General features: G+C 40.5%; 1 protein-coding gene across 1 annotated transcript in view; it reads right to left on the bottom strand.

Annotated features, from left to right (window-relative positions):
• The window catches only part of LOC122445546 (tsukushi-like), a 71400-nt gene extending 69397 nt beyond the window's left edge, over window positions 1-2003 (bottom strand). Inside the window, exon 1 of the mRNA XM_043474849.1 lies at window positions 1845-2003. The gene's annotated coding sequence lies outside the window, so the exon portion shown is untranslated. The remainder of the gene's footprint in view (window positions 1-1844) is intronic.
• Window positions 2004-18179: the final 16176 nt, after the last annotated feature.

Raw genomic sequence — 18179 nt, forward strand, 5'->3', positions numbered from 1 at the left:
CAACTTTTCACAACTCACTGAGAATCTCAGTTACCAAGCCTCCAAAGTGGGATTTGATCTCGATTTTGGGTCCCTTAGTTGTCACTATCAAGGCCCCCATTCCTATATTTTTTCAACAACGTCATCAGCCAACCTGAGCCTCAAATCCTTGTGAGTTCTCAGTGCTAAAAACTGACATCATCATCAGCTAGGGAGTTTGTTGAAAGTTAAATGTATGATTCCTTTCAACCTTTTAAAGTTATTGAAGAAAAGCTTTCAGAGTCACTACTTTTGTCTTTACCCTCCACCTGTTCAAGCACCCCAGGTTGGAATTTCTGACCAGATAATCTGTGAGGCCCTTCCCTGCTTCATGATTCTTGGTCTGGCTTGCTTCATTCAGTATGATCATTTATATATCACAGCCTACTTCTCACTTTGTCCCCCGTGGAGTATCAGTTTAAGATCATGCACATTGCCATGTGCTCATCTCTTTTGTTGCTTTTTTGCTGCCCAGTACTCCAGGGTGGGCCTCCACTGTACTTTATCTATCCAGACCCCTGACACCACAGAGAGTACCAAAATAAGCATCCCTGTGTCTATCCCTTATGACATATTTTAAGCACTTCATTTGAATAGTATGTCTGGGGATACATTTGTTGGGTCAATAGGTTTGTAAATATTTATTTGACCAAGTAGAGCCAGATTGCTTTCCAGAATGGCTACACTATCCATATTTCAGCAGCAGCAAACGAGGGTCCTCTGAGCCCACATCCCTGCCAAAACTTGGCATTATCTAGCTTTCTCATTTTACATTTGAGAAAAGGAAGCTTAGCATGAGTGGTTCCTCCTCCCTTGACCAAGAAGAAGTAAATGTAGCTAGGGGTACCAGACTGGCTAGACTATACCAAGATGCCTCTGTGGCCTCGTGGAAAAATCATGTGGTTTTTTGATCTGCATATCTTCAGTCATTTAAGAATGTCCCTCACTGTCTTTGGATATCAGTGTTCTCATCCCTTATTTAAAGGAGTAGTGTTTGATGATGTCCAGGGCTCTTTCCAAATCTACAGTTCTCCAACTGTGAATACCCTTTTGTCTATCACTAGCAATTGCCTCCAATGGCATCCAGGTGTGTCTGTGAGCTTCAAGATGTTGGAAATAACAGACTGTTCTTTGTACCTTTTTTTCATTAAGTATTGAAAGCATTTAAGGAATAACCTAGCACCCACATGCAATGTTATAATCCTTTCATATGAATCTCCTCTCCCAATCTCCCTGCACCCTCGACTAAGACAATGCCCAGAAATAAAAGACAAGGTACACAGTGTACTTTTGCAAAGTCCAAGAGTATGTTAGATTAGACTTTGTTCCAGTCTGAATAGTATTATTTCCCCTGTTCTAGTGAGGGATGGATCACATTATTTCTGAGGCAGAGTCCAAATATGGAAATGATATCACCCAAACTAGGAGAAGCCAAAGGTCCCTCCTCAGGCATTTACTGAATGAGGATGGAGAACGGACATGAAGTTGGGGGTCACTTTGAGAACTTTTATGGCTAACTGGTCACTCCCCACTTATTTTTCTCTGTGCCCAATGAGGTTCTACAGACTCCCCTGGCATCCCCTGGCTTCCAGACACTGTCTGAGAGGATCATCAGAGCATGTGCATGTAGACCAGCCTCACTAGGATTCACTTCTGACAGCTCTCTCAGGAAGACCAGCCCTTCTTGAGCCTCATAGATGGGCAGTTGCTTTCCACCAGCAATCTACACGTTTAAACCTCTCAGCCCCTCCCCATGTCACATTTTTGTCAGGTTTCCAAATCCCAGAGACCTGAGAGGCTATAGTTTGGACTGAGTTTCAGCTCACCGTTTTCAGGAAGAAAGAGATGAAGTGAACCACTTGCCACAGAGGGAAGCTCCAAGATGACATGTCTCAGGTCCTAGTCTCTCATCCTCTGAGCTGGTATCTCTTCTGTCTCCTGAGTCTGTATAGTTCCATTGTGAATACCCAGTATACCTCTGTCTATCCCGGGGTTGTAAAGGGCAGGGTAAGAATCTTACTGAGGGATATTTAACTAGATGCTCATGTGTAATTCAAACAGCTTGTTTTCCTAAACAAAGGACACTGGCTGGCTGTTTTGCTCTTGTCCCAGTGAGCCTCTTTGTCAGCAGCAGGATTCAATCTTCTCCCTTCGATGGCCAAGTTGGGAGATTTATTTTACTTTGCTATGGCCCAAGTTCTGCTTTTTGGGAAGAGCTGCTAGGCCAGTTTGGATCAGCTCTGCTGGGACCTGGATGGGAAATTCAGTATAAGCCCACATGGAATATTGTCCTGGCTTAGCTGCAGGATTAGAGTTCAGAGTTCCAATGTGCCTGTGCTCTCTTACTCTACAGGGTCATTGCTAGGACACGTGGGGCCCTGCACCACTCGAGCTGGTAAGGGTTTTTCCAAAAAAACCCTCGCCACTCGAGTTTTTCTACTAGGTATGGGGAGTACTTAAGTCTGGGGCTTATTGCTTTCCTTTTTTTTTTTTTTTAACTTTAAGTAATAGAACATTATAGTGGAAAAAGCAATGACCAGGGAAGTCTGGACTTCATTGAACTCACTAACTGAGATAAGTGAACATTATAACCAGCCTCATTGGTTCAGGTCAGGGCTTTGACAGAAAGAGTTTTGAGACAAAACATTTTGTGATTTTTAGAACTCCTTTTCAGATGTGGAAATTGCAGATAAAGAATTATGGAGCTAACTAATGGGAAAAGCATAGTAAGTCTTCAGCATCAGAAAGATAGAGATTCAAATCCTTTTAGGCTGATTTTGGTGAAGTCACTTAACTGTTCTGAGCTTCAGTTTCTTCATCTGTAAAAAGGAAGATTATCTTCATTACCCTGTAGTATTGCTTGGAAGACTATGTGCAGCATAGGATAAATTTTTTTTTAAAGATAACTGTTAATTTTAGGATATGTGGAGGGAGGCAGGGATGAACTAGAACAATGAAGTGCATGAAAAAACAAGAAACTTAGACTTGGAGAGGGCAGTGAACCATGTGGAAAACCTTAATTTGAGAGTGGAAAGGAACAAAAGAAAGAAGAGTCTGAAGAATGAAAACTTGCTGGTGGGCTAGGTGGGTTCTGGGAAGACTGGAGCCTCTAATGTAGGTGCCTTGAGCTACCAATAACCAGACTACGGCACATTGGAGCTAAGGGATGGGCATAGGTTCAGCAGGAAATGTTGAGACACCTCGCACAGGGACGTGCCTGTTGGATCCATAAAGAACCATTCAATGTGTCTTTCAGCATCAGGCGGTTTTGTCTTCTAGGAACACATGACTCTTACTCATCTGGATGCATATCTACCCTATGATTTCATTGCACTTGGAGCCAGGTGACTAAAGTCATAGTGCACAAAAGCCCCCAAACAGAAATGCAAATGATAACAGTTGTTTATGGAGTGCATGTCTCCCTAAAATGCCAGACACTGGGTTAAGGCATTTTACATCCATCGTCTCCTTAAATTCTCACAACATCATGAGGGATGCATTATTTTCCACATCCTATAGAGGAAGAAGCTGAGGCTCAGAGACATGAAATGACTGCCCAAGGTCACAGAGCTAACAAGTGGTAGAGCTGGAATTCACCTCTAAGTCTGACTGATGGCACAAACCACCGCAGTGCACTTCCTTACTACTAATAGCAAGAATTTTACATGAGAAATCCCTAAGCTCTCAGACATTGGAAATGGAAGGCTAAGTGGTGCAGCTTTTGTGGGAAGGACTTTGGCTCCCTTCACCACAGTCCTTTCTCTCGGCCGGGTCCCAGATCCAGGCTGATACCCACTAGGCACGGTAGGCACAGGGAACTCACAATCCTTCTAAGGACTTGCAGAAATGTTTTAATTTGTCATAAAATCAGAAGAGAAAAACAAATATAATTTATTATATTCAAAGAAGCTATAAAAGATCATTTTTAATACATTCAGTGGAGAAAGGGGCACACAAAAGGCCCATAAAAACCATAATGTGGTCCTGCCTGCTTTCTTAAATACTAGAAAGTGTATGGTGTGTAATTGCAATCCTTGTATAGCACCACTTCCTCTTTCATTCATTTGGGGTGTTATATCATTCTAGAACTCCTTAAGTAGGAAACATGCTTTTCTTGGCAGGCAGTTCTTTTTGGCTAACATAAAAGTTGGTACAAATATGTCCAAATTCTCAGATATGCAAATGTCAACAGATATTTAATGTTTAATATTTATAAGCTATACCCAAGAAATGTGTACCCCAACTTGTCTATGGATGTAAATTCACAAGCACCAGGGGGCAGGCCTAGAACCTTTACTGTAAATATGATCACATGCACACATGTGCGCATACACACACACACACTTCTCCAACAATAAAATGAATAGACAAGAAGCCAAGAAGATCAAATTACTATCCCATGAACAGTTAAAAAGAGAAAAATCCCAGATTTAGAGTCTAATCTGCGGTAGGTAAATAAAGGAGCCAGGGCCCCAGGGGTGGGAAAAAGGATAAATCTGTGTAGATTGAGCCAATACATTTGTTATGATTATTTTTCAAGGTCCAATTCCAGAGCACGTATTAATGATGGCTCTCAGAGTTTCCCCAATTAGGCATCCCCTGCTCTTTGAGGGATTCCAGATCTGCACAGACCAGTAGTAACATCAGATTTGAGAACTGAGCTGGGGGGTCAAGACGAGGGTAGAAGAGGAGTGGGTCAAAACTTTGTGAGGGTTAAAAACAAGTTCAGAAACAGCTGGAAAGCCAGAGAAGAAGCTGTCTCCTTAATCAGATCCTTTTCACCTCTTTCTTTCCCCATTCCACCCACAATTCTCCTCCCTCCAGAGAATGTACCCAGACAAAACAGTTGAAAAGGATTATTTGCCCTGTTCTTCAAAGCCAAGTTATTTTTGGTTAATTGGGGGTGAAAATGTGAGGCAACCTCTGAGCAAGATACCCTCAAGTCCTGCCTGTTTGGAATCAGCAAATCCCAAACCCATACAGATAAGAAGATGTATACTCATAATGAGGTCTCAGGCTTCAATATGATTTCTGTAATATTCATTTATCTAGAATATTGGGAGATTTAGGTGTTCTGGTTCACTAATTCAGTCCACAAAGATATAATATCACCTATTGAAATAATAATAATAAAGTAATAACTATGTGCTTGTGCTAAGTGAAAACTATGGCACTATGCTAAGTACTTTATCTGCAATGATCTCATTTAATCCTTGCAGCTCCATGAATTATGCACTGTTACTATAGAGAAGGAATTTTACAGACAAGGAAACTGAAGCTTGGAGATATTAAATAATTTACCCAAGTTCTCACACCTAGTAAGTAAATAGATCCAGTGTAGTGCAACTCAGGTCTCTTGTTGTATAGTTTACATTGTGTTTTTCCTCTTTGCTATTCATCATTTAGGGTTCTTTCCAAATTTTAATTGCTAGAAACAACATGGCAATGTACTCTTTGCACATAAAGCTTTTCTCTTATTCTTGCTTTTTTTAGAATAAATTCACAGAAGTAAAATGTCTGGATTAAATGGTTTCATTATTTGTTGGCTCTCACTATATATTGTAAAATTGCATTTTTAAATGTTTTGCTCATTTACACTGGGAATACCACCATACAAATGATCAATTTTTCTCAAATACTGACACTCTCTATTTGCAGATAAGATTTGGCTACTCTCTGACCACCATTCAATGATCAATTCCAAAGTTTCTCAGGAATTCTATTTTCACAGTCAGTAGCATCCCAAGTCTGTGAAAGTGCTGTGAAAGTCTGTGAAAGTGCATACCAGGCTCTATGAAGGCCTACTACCTCTTTCCCCATCTCCCCTCTGTTGGCCAATACCTGTAATTCCATCATTAGGGACTCATCCATTCGACTTAAGGCTTAGAGTTTTTCTAAAACATCCCCTAGAAGGTTTTACTTTTAAATGGCTATTAGTTGTTTGTAATCTGTTGTGAAGGAAAAGAACCAGATTATTGTGAGAAGGGAACAAAGCAAGGGACAGTGATTGGAGTTCTGGGGGCATGGAGTGGGAAAGGGGGTTTGGGGAGGGATTGAGAAGCAAGAAGAAAGAAGGTGCAAGGCTGTTCACTCCCATACTAGCCAAGGTTACACTTTGTTTTTCCCTTCTAGTGTTATGCAAAGGAAGGCAGTTTTCATTTATTCCTTTATTCACTGATTCCACAAAAAATATTTTTGAGTGTTTACTGTGATGTAGACAGCATTACAGGTGCTAGAGGTGGATATATTTGTGAACAAAATAAAGTCCTTGCCCTCAGAATACTTACATTTTAGTGACAGGAGACAGTCAAACAAATAAACATATAATATGTCAGGAAGCAATAAATGCTATAAAGTTTTATCTTAAAAGAGAAAAATTGTCAGAAACCAGTCTCTGACAAGGACTCTGGGGATAGATAACCTGTAGACTCAAGGGTTTGGGGCATGTATGTGAGACTGAGGGATATGATAGGAAAATAGAAATTACAGACAATCAGTAGCTAACACAAGGCAGCTTTCTGACTCTTATTAGACAGTACTCTAGACCCACTTCATCACTCCCAACAAAGATCTGTGATTTTAGTCAGCAGATCCCTCACTTGGCTGTGAGAATGTGAAGGATATGTGTAGATAGGGTATTATTGTTCTGTGTCTAGATCCAGTGTATTGTTCTATAGCAAGAGCGGCAGAGCTCTTGCAGGCTTCCTTCTGAGAAGTGCATTTGGTAAGAAGGCTGGGAAGCCTTGGAGGTTAAGGCTCTCTCTAACCTGCTGCTATGGAACTTGGGCCAGGCCTCTAATTGCTCTGCCCTGGGCCTCAATCAAGCCCAATTAAGCAAAATGAGAAGTTTAGACTCTAGAAAGAAGGTCTTCATGGTTCCTTCCAACCTTAGTCCTTGTCTTCTACCTCAGCTTGCATTTCTGCCTGTGAGCCTTCCAAGTAAGCAACCTGATTAATCCATCAGCTCAGTGGGCTGGAAGAGGAAGGGAGGCAGGCAGAAGAAGTATCAATGGTATTGCACTCCAGTGAGCACTGAAGAGGCTCCATTCATGGACCAACAAAACCTGGGATAAGCCTCAGACTTAATCAGCCAAGGAGGCTCCAGCAGTAGGAACAAAGGAAATCACAGCCTTATTTTGCAATCCAGACACAGCTTCTGTGTTCTCCCTGAGACTTGAGCCCACCAGCTCCCCCAGTGCACGTGCGTGTATGCACACACACACACACACACACAGAGTAGGATTACAGGTTTCCAGAAGGAAAGGGGAGGACAAAGAGGCAAAGACAATGCACCTGAAGAATTAGATGGTAACTGATATCAGAGCCTCATTTTAACACTACCTTTTAGACCAGGCTCTAGGAGCACATATAGCTTAATTTTATAAAATTGGGATCCTTTTTACACTAAATAACCAAGGAACACTTTGATGAGGCTCAAAATGAAATTCAGGCATGGACTTCTGTATGAAAACTTTTAGGGTTCTGAAGTATTTGTTTCTTAACACATTATGGCAGTTGTAATACTTTGTGCCATGCCTTTCCATAGAACCCTTAGCTAAGCATTTAAAAATATTCCAGCATCCTTCTAGTGAAGTAAGTTGGGAATATGCATAGTCCCATTTTATAAGTGGGAAAACTGAGGTTGTATTTCTTATGTCTGCTTATTATGCCTACAGTGTGCTGTTGCAATCACCTAGGCCAGCTTACCCCACAGGCAGGATCCTTGACCCTGAATGGATGGTGGTGAGAAGGAGCAGATTGCCACCACCCTTCCATAGGCAAGTGCCAAAAGGAGGAGGGACAATTAGGATGCCACACAACCAGTAACTTTCTTGGAAGCAGGGACATGACACTACCCTTCTCCATACTAATCTAAATGCCATACTATCTTTGTCAGCTGCTAAAGTATCTGAGAGATTATATCATTAGGATGACTCACACAATTAAATGATTACTTGTTTTTGTTTTATTTTGTACTCATTTTTTTATTTGACCTTCTGCTGCCCTATGCTATCATAAGTTGCATCTTTCTGAAGGCAAGTTTGCAAACATGAGTATATATTAGTAGAATTTCAACCTATAGGCATTGTCTTTAAAAGGGGGCTGGAGCAGTCTTTTGTGGGGTCTTTAATTAAGATATTTGCTAAATAGCTTTAGGGCAAATATTTTTGGCTGAAAAGTCTAGTAGGAAAATGAAAAGAATTCTGCAAGCAAAGAATGTAGCTTATTGTGTTCAGTTATTTTTCCACAAGGAATAGGTAAAGGATGTGAGGTTAAAAATCATTGTTGAGTTATGACCAGTAGGTGACTGACATGGTTTCTTTTTAAAAAATATGATATCAGTGGCCACAACTGATTGTAGGAAAAACCATGGAGATGTTTCTATTCATCTATTTTCCTTTCCTGTGCTCCTCTCCCTACTAGTGGTTTGTTTTTACCTATGAATTTGGTGGGCCTTGTCATTCCATCAAGATGTCTTGATCTCTGCCCTTGATCTCTGTTTCCCCTGGTAGCATCTCCTACTTGGGAGCAAATCCATTTCCTCCCTTCACTACTTTCCAGTCCAGGTATGACTTCATAATAATTGGACAATTGCAGGCGTATCCCAAGAACAGGGGACTTTGGGGGCCAAGGAGCTCCATGCAGTCCTCTTCTCTAGTTCCCTGTGAAGGGTCTGCTCACTGGCTAAGTATGGCCCCTTCAGGCTTCTCTGCTGTCACAGAGGGAGTCAAGACTCTCGGGAAGGTTTGTGAGCAAAAAAAAAAGGAAGCTGTTGCAGTTGTAAAGTTACTTCCTGCTTTGGTGGCATCTATCATTAGAAGGGATTGGAGGTGTTTTGCACACAACTGGCACATGTTAAGCACAGTGTATATGTTGGCAGAGTTGAACAGACTGCCAAGAAAAAGAGACTACCCTTCTGCCATAAAACTCCAGTAGAAGTTGGCTAGTGTTCGGGACAGTGATCCTCAAGAGGTGTCTAAAGCTCACAGCAGGCAAAAAAGATCTGCTTGTAAGCCTTGAAAGGGTTAAAATATGTCTTTTGTGGGGAGCATGGATCTTCATACGGTAGATGAGGGAGTAAGTGAGTCTTGGGACTTTTTGTCACAGTCAAAAACACATGAGAACATTGGATAAAAGTATAGTCATGCCAGGAAGCAAAGGGATGGCCATTGTCTTTGAAGAGTATCTTCTGTTGCACCTGAAAATGGGCAGCTCAGCGTTTGACACACAGGGATGCAGAGAAGGTCCACAGGTGGCCTTGGCCCCAGAGACTCATCACCATCCTTTTAGGTTGTGAATCCTGATTCTCCTGGCATCATTAGAGTAGCTTTCCACACCCCTAAGAGCTGACATACAAACCCTGTGTGCATCCAGATATACACACACACACACACACACACACACACATGCACGCATGCACACACAAACATGATGTCAGTTTGTTAATTATATGTTAATAAATACAACTGATAAAGATTACTGGTCATTTCCTTTGGCCTGATCAGCACACTCCTTAGGAACGAGGCATGTGAGTTCAGTTTCAAAAGCGTGTCTCCTTGAAGAAGCTTTAGGCACTCTCACACAGTCAGGGGCCAGAAGAACCACTGTTCAGTGCCTATATGCAAGCTTCCTTTTTCTTAACTCTTAAAGCTAATCATTTTCCCTCCCCATCCTATTCCCCAGAGAGATACATTCTGTTCAGAGGGGTTCTTCAAAGAGTATGCTTTCAGTTGGTTGGGTTCTGAGTACTGTCCTACTATCTGCTTCCCTGATTTTCTTATAGTTCACTTGATTGGTATCTTAAGTATCCCAAGCATTTTGTCTCACGTATTTAGGGATGATGTCCTGGCTTACTTCCACAGGTATCCCAATCATATCCATTGTGTATGGATTTTAGTAGTTTAACTCTTATAGCAAACTATTTCTACAGTCCTAGAAGACACCTTTTGTGGCCTCTAGGCTCTCCAATGTCTTCTAACCTGTGATCTGTTAGTAGGAACAAACTCTCTCAAGTGACAGCTCCTGGGGCACAGAGATGGATGCTGAATGGGTGTATTCCATCTACCTTCGCTCCTCTGACTTAGGCGTTCACCTTGACCTCTTCAGTGAAGCTGGCTCTAGGCATTCTTCCCACACTGCACATAAAGAATTGGAATGAGAGTTGGCTGAGTCCCTTAACAGCAACTTTTGGAACAGCAGTAGAATCAAATAAGAGATGAAAAAGCAGCTGCAAATGAATATGTGTGAACTAAAAAGTTAGCAATCTGGACCCTACAGCAGGGCAGAGGGCAGAAATTTAATTCTCCTCTCTCTGGGTCAGTTTATTGGTTGTAGTTTTCAGGATGGTCCCAGCTCCTCAAGTCTTACTCACTTAGCAAACAACGTGCACAGTACAAAGTGTGGGTGTAAGATGAATAAAAGATGAACAAGACATGGTGCATGCACTCCAGAAACTTACAGTCTAGTGAAGACAGAAACACTGGCTTCCTGGCAAGTGGTTCCTGGAATAAGTTATGGGATAATGACTGGCAAGAAGGAGAAGGAACATTAGGAATTGCCTGGAGAGGCATGTAAACTTGCAGTCCTTCCTGTAAGCACAGGCTGTTTTTCTGCACTGTGAGCCCTGCTCGCCTTCTTCCTCCTTCTCCTGCCCTCCCACTCTTTCCTCCTGTGGAGTCTGGCTGTTCTCCTGACTGAGGGCTGAGGAGCTGCTTTCCAGAATGAGTCATCCCCACCCACTCCCACACATAGAGCTGTGCCCCCTCCATGAAAGGAACAAAGATCTTCAGAGTAAGCTCATGTTTGAGCTGGTATATTTACTTATTTTAAAGAAGTTAAAGAGTGAAAACTCATTTGAATGTGAATGAGTTTTGACACTCCTTTTTAAAAGCACAAAGATGTGGTAAATTTTTTAAAAATGTCCCTATCCTGGTACCATGAGAGCCCCAGGCCTAGATACTTTGGACTAGTGAGTGAAAAAAAGCTGGGAAATAAACTAGCCTCATTCAAAAAGCCAAAAAGGAGTGTTGTATTAATTTCAGCTAAAGTAAATTCTAAAACCAAGTGAAATGTTCCAAAAACAGGCATCCCTACAGAGTCTATTGTTCATAAAATGGTAATCCAAGATATTATGGACTTGACAAGTATTTACCGTCAGTCATCTTAGTGAGCACTGTAAATACTGACAATCTCAGTCCTTGTGGTTCCTTGATGATATTTCTTCAAAGTAAAAGGCATAGTTTCCTGAAAGTTCTGTGCTCTCTCTCACTCTCTCGCACTCTCTTCCTCACCTTTCTTTCTCTCTGTCCCCCTCCCCCAACTTTCTTTCTATTCCTCTCCCTCTGGCTTCCTCTCTCTCCCCACACTGGTGATAGTCAAGGGGAGAATCTGTTGGCAGCTATTAAACCAAAGTCTAGGCACTGCTTTGTATCATCTATAGTTGGCAGCATGGTCGTATTAGTCAGGGTAGACTCGGTTATGCTATAAGTAGCAAACAACTCCAAAATCTTAGTGGCTTAAAACAACAAAGTTTTCACTCAAGCCACATATCCATTACAAGTTAGCAGGGATCTTTGCTTTTTGTATCATTTAGCAACCCAAGCTGATGGAGCAGCTTACCATCTTGAATGTTGCTGATGATTGTACCAAAGGAAAAAGAATACTTGGAAAAGTCTTAAAACAGGCTCCAGGCTCCAGCCTGAAAGTGTAACATGTTGCTTCTGTACAAAATTCAAAGGCAATATAATTAGTCACAATATTCCCATTCAATCATAAAGAATCCAAGAAGTTTAATCGTAACTTCATGCCAGAATAGAGAAAAACAAAATATTTGGCAAACAGAACTATTGACTACCACAATGGTGTAGTGGTGCCGATCCAAACCCTAAGATACGAGGTTACTGGGCAATTTCAACCTCATCATCATAAATTTTGCCTCCTCAGCCTTAAAGGAAAGTAGAAAATGCACATTTCCCACTAGATCCTTGGAATAGTCTTATCCCAGGATGATCTTTCATACCACTCTCTAGCCATGTCTCCACAAAGGCACTCACACACACACAAAATGGAGATAAGAAGGGACAGGGAGTTGGGAAGTGGGATGGTTGTCCAAAAGGATATAAAAAAAGATAAAAAGGAAAAAGAGGGAGGAGGCTAGGGTAATGAGGGAGGAGGAAGGGTAAAATCCAATGCAGAGATTTTAAAATCAGACAAGTTGGATTGGATTTACATCCTGCTTTCACCATTGATTGTCCATGTGAACTTGGGCAAGTTTCTTGACTCTTCTGTGTCTCAGTTTCCTCATCTGAAAAAATGGGACTAATAAAGCTAAACTTATAAGTTTATTGTTGGGAAACACTGAGAGAAATCATGCAAATCCCTTATCCCAGTGCTGGTAACTGGCAAGTCCTCAATAAGTGATAACCATTATTGTTAGTGTTAGGATTGGAATAATAAGCAAATATCAGTACAATATCTAAAAGAAATCATGTAGCAAATCTAAAGGATATTTTAAAATTTTTGCCTTTTCTTTGCGATGCTCTACTAAGTGTCAATAGAAAGAGTGTGGGAGAGATATGCACAAATAACAACAAAAATGCACTTGGAGAAGCCAGTGGTATGATATAGCAGGTATGCATTTCCAAGCATATAGTCCTTGGGAATTTCATGTATATAGCACTCCTAAACTTCTCCTAAGATTAGTGTGTCTACTCTAATCTTATATATTTATTGAGAGCCAACTATGCATAGGCACCTCACAAATATCATTCCAATTTAATCATTGTGATAAACCCATCAGCCCAGATTTGGATCCCTGTTTTACGAATGGGGTAAGAGCACAGCCTCTGGAGTTAGACTGCCTGGATTAATATCCAAACTCTACCAACAACCAGCAGAGTGTCCTCAGGCAACTTACTTTACTGATTGCTCATCTATAAAATGGGAATAATAATTACATGTCACCAATATGCTGTGTAATTAGATGAGATAATGTGTGTAAAATGGTGAGCCCAGTGCTTGACATGTACTAGGGGCTTGATGAATGTTAGAATTACCAACTGTGAGGAAATCAAGTCTCCAAAAACGTAAGTCCCTTGCCCGAGATCACACAGTTAGTAATTAGGAAAATTTAAAATCTGGTCTTTCCAAATCCAAAGCACATGTGCCTGTGTTTAACCACATCATTTTATTATTTACACTCAAATAATTGCCCTTAGGACTGCATTCATCTCTTGAAATTTGGGTCCAGCAATTATAAGGTATAGTTGAAGAAAGCAAGAAATTGTGCAGTGGGCAGACTCTGACAGTGGGAATAAGTAAATGGAGTCACTCTATTTTCAGTATTAGTCCAAACTGGCTCATAAAGATGCTTATACTCTAAGAAAGGGGAGGAGTTACTTCAGAGTTTTAGATTATTTATTATTATTTAGAGTACTTATTACTGAGTACCTGCATCTGTCAGGCTCTGTGCTAGTTATTTCCCTGTTTTCTCATTTAATCTTCACACAGACCTGTAAAGAAAGTACATACTTACTTTCCTCATTTTACAGGGAGGAGACTAAGATTTAAAGGATTTAAACTTACCCAAGGTCATGCAGGTGGAAAATGGCAAAGCTTCTGAAAGATGAATTTGGTTGAAAACTACCTTTAGTACCTGAAAAATGTAATCTCATTTTAAAAAATAGTCATTATGTTCCCACATTATCAGAGTAAGAAATGGTCATCATAGAAAGTCTAAAAGTAGTGCAAAGTGCAAAGAATCAGGAAAGATTATCCATAACTCTATCACTCAATGACTGTTAAGTCTTTTAGTATGGTTCCTTTAGGTCTATTAGTTCCTTTAGGTCTGTGTTTCTTTTTCATTATGTACTTGAGATCATACTACAATAGTTTGCAATGCTGTTTTTTAAGAGATCAAGAATGAATTCAGTAGTCGTTTCTAGTTAATACAATAAGATCTTCAGTTATAAGAATTCAGTAATTGATCATTATAGCTGCCATTTATTGACTATGTCTCTATGCCTGGCACCACACAAAATAGTTTTGACTAAAGTGTCTCCTTGTATCTACACCTATAAAGTAGGCATTAAATAATCAAAACATCAGAATATTTATGCAACCAGTATTTTAATGCACTCTACTTTTTAAGAGAAAGAGGTAAAGGACAACAAATAAGCTGGTAGAGATTATTTATTTAAAAAATCAAAACAAAAACACTGCCAGGCTATGGCCTGTGATCACCATAAAGTCTTTTCTGTTTTCCATCCCTTTTCTATCTGCAGTACAGTGAGATTTGGTGCCCACCATGATGACCACAGTGATGACTCACAAGCATCACAGATTAAAAGGGTTTAACTATACTTCCTTCCCTTAGCTTGGATAGGCCCACACTTGAGTAGCCCAGGTTACAGGACCACTCAGTGGACATCAGAAACTGGAAATGAACAACATCTCCCTAATGTGGCCTGGGTCATATTCCAATTTCCTCCTTTAGGCATTTTTGCTGGCTCTGCTGTAGCCCTCTCGTCCCTGAGAGGGATGAGATCTGAACTGTGATCTGAACTTCAGGACTACTTTTTCTGCAACCCTCAGAAACTTCCTTAACTAGACACAGACTGAGTGGGAAATGGTAACTGGATTACCTTTGAAGGGAGTCATTGCCCTGTGGGATAGGAAGAAAAGAGAGGAAAGTCTTTTTGAGATTAATGAAAGTGCTCTCAGCCAAGTAAAATCTGAAAATAGCCTCCATGTGGTGTTGACCTACATGGTCATTGACTTGACCCCTAAGGGTCCTAAAGGGAGATGCTAGGGGAAGCTCTGGCTACAAAGATGCTAAAGGTCAGGAGTGTACTTTCAGGGTTTGCTGCTTTATGTTTAAGGACTAGGTCTGTGTTTTGATAAATAAACTTGCTAATAGTCACCACTTGAATTGTTGCTTCCAGCTCTCTGTTTTAAATAAGGAGATTCAGCCAATAGTAATGGGAGGAGCTGCAAATGACTTCCCTAGTTGGGAGTGCCTGCTTGTTTTTCCATCTGCCTGGGCATGCTGGATGTGCAGGCTACACTCACAGACTCACACATCTGAGGAGAGAGCCTAAGGGAGCCCTTGATCTGTATATTTATATAGGAGGTGTGTATTAATATATAAGGGGCACTCAAGTATCAAAATACTTAGGTAACCATGGGTGAAAAGAGGAAGTCTGTTGCAAGAATTTAAATATACAGAATATACAGTTTTTCATATATTCATTTCATTCTTCATTCATTTGACAAACCTTTATTGAGCACCATCTGTGAGAAGCACTGTGTGATTTCCTGTGAGACATGCTATTATTTCTAAAAGATGGAAATTATTCTTCCTCTTTCAGAAGCTTACCATTTGATGGGGGTACTATCTGATCATGCACTAAAGCATACAAATCACCCACAGTGAAAGATAATGCAGGAATGATATCAAAGGTAGGTGCTGTAGAAATCCAAAGAAGCTAATCTTCACTGCTGGCTCAGAAGACATCAAGAAAGAGAGGCAGAGGGGGAACTGAACAGCAAGTATGGACATGCAAAGAAAATCATCTCATATCCTGAGAATTGAAAGCAGACTGGTTTATCTGGAAAGTAATCACACAGGAAAGTGTATTGACATGAAATTGGAAGCTAGGGGTCAGGTTGGGAAGTACCTCCCAAGGTTTCAGAAATTCAGGAGATAAGGGTGATGATAGAGCAGAGAACAGCTCTTCACTTTCTGAGTGCCTGCTAAGCCAGCAATCCATCACTGTATGTTAAGGAAATAAGTTCATACAGAATGTGGCAAAGTTGTGGAAAACATAGCCTCAGGATAAAAGACAGCTCTTTAAATTGAATCAATTAAGAAAATTAAACTATGCTTATTTTTTCACCACGGGCCACTGGAAAGGTCATCATAAACATTGATATAGCTAAATTTTCCTTACTCCAACTCCGAGGTCACCAAGGAAGCTTAAGGCTATAATGTAAGTCTACAGGAGAGGAAGGCTACCTTGGTGAGCTACCTGCCACTCTGGCCTTGCATGTTGGTTTCTTTAGAGCTTTGTGAGCAGGAATAAGTGTCCTCAGTGGGATCTGCTCTTGGGACACTGGCTGAATCTTTAAAGCTTAAGACTAAACCCTAGACTTCGCTGAATTCACCACAGTCAGTGGCCCTTTCTCAAGTTCCATGTGGGCAGCTCACCAGATTTCCCTCTGGGCCTCCTGAGGGAATACCTCATCATTCAAGATACTCAGTTTCAGGTAATGGAAAAGTTTAGTTTATAGACCTGATTGTGTATGACATATGTAAATAATCAAGAAGTGAATAGAATAAAATAGGCTTACACTAAAAGACCCTAAATGTTTACATTTTTTTGATGATTCAAGAACTACTTCCTCAAAATATCCAGAATATATTAGAATTCTTAAAACACAACAGAAAACAAATAACCTAATGGAAAAAAAAAATGGGTAAGGTCATTGAACAGGCACTTCACCAAGAGGATATCTGGATGACACGGGAGCACATAAAAAGTTGTCAACAGCACTAATAAATAATTCCTTAATGCTGATTAAAACCGATGAGCTACCACTGATTATAATGGCTAAAAGAAAAAAAACCCTGATAATGTCACATGCTGACAAGGATGCAGAGCAACTTGAACTCTAGGCATTGCAGGTAAGAATGCAAAAAGTTTGCCGTTTTTTTTTAAATTTTTTTTTAAGTTAAATATGCACAAACCATATGATCCAGGAATTCCATTTCTGGATATTCACCCAAGTGAAATGAAAACTTATTTTCACATAAAAATGTGTACATGCATGTTTATAGCCACTGTAGTCATCATCACCAAAAACTTGAAACAAGACAAATGTCCTTCTGGGAAAGATGGAAGGCAAAAGGAGAAGAGGGTGGCAGAGGATGAGATGGTTAGACACCATTACTAACTCAATGGACACGAACCTGAGAAAACTCCAGGAGACAGTGAAGGACAGGGAAGCCTAGCAAGCCACAATCCATGGGGTCGAAGAGTTGGACATGACTTAACAACTGTGTTCAGTTGTTAACAAACAAAAATCACTTCAGAATTTTACAGTAATTTAGAGGTAACAAACATTATGATCAATTAGTGTCATCAGGTGGTACCATAGAAAAATATGTCATATGTTTTCTTCTACATATTAAGATTCCAGATAAAGTGAGGATTTTATGCTACCACAAACATCAGAAAATGTGCAAGCTGTTCATTGATGCTTATGTTAACCATGCTGTGTATGTAAGAGTGCCCTGTGTCTAAGCATATAGGTACTGAGTATGAAATGTAGGTTTTTGAAGGAGCGGAAGGGTAAAGTATGTGAATGGGAGGAGCACAAGAAGGTCTGCATATAGAATGAATGAAAGAGTCTCTGTCAGTGTTGGCTTCATCCCCAGGACAATGTGAGGCAGTGCCTTCATAGGTGTTGGAATAAAAAAATTTTTAATTACAGCTTAAAACCACAGAATGTCTTTTAAAACTGGTCTCTTTAGGGGTTCAGGAGGTACTGTTTTTTAGATGAACTTAAGAGAGTTGACAGACTGAAAGAACTGGCAGGGCAGGAGATACTGCCAGAGGAAGCTAACTCCTTACATGGGTGCAGTCTCTGTCATTTGCTGTCCTCCATACACAAGCACTTGACTTGGTGTGACCCAGCCTCTCCACTCTGAAGCAGCAAAAGTTCTTCGGCTCCAAATCTATTCCCATATTCCCAAAAGTGCTTGTTAGGCATGGAAAAGCCACTAACTAGATTAAAAGAGGCTTAATTTTACCAGCAGGTGGCAACAGAGGTAATTGTGTCTCTGGAAAGATTAAACTTCTGTTACTTTACAAACCAGAGATGGGAATCTTCAGAAGTTGATTGGGCCCCAGCTTCACTTTGCCCTGCCTTACACTAGCATACTATGAGTTGGCACTGTTCAAGCCAGAATACTATAGCCAGACACATAAACTTTTCCTCCCCGAGCTGCTGCTGCACTCTCTTTTCTGAGTGTCTCCTCTAAGTTTGATGTATTCGTGGAAAAATTAGAAATAATAGCAAAATCATGTTTAGTATCATAAATTATATTTATTTGTGGTTCAGAGAAGCTTGAAAGGTGAAATAAAACCCTGCTTTTAAAT

Source organism: Cervus canadensis, chromosome 7, assembly GCF_019320065.1.
Source record: "Cervus canadensis isolate Bull #8, Minnesota chromosome 7, ASM1932006v1, whole genome shotgun sequence".
Lineage (NCBI taxonomy): Eukaryota > Metazoa > Chordata > Mammalia > Artiodactyla > Cervidae > Cervus > Cervus canadensis.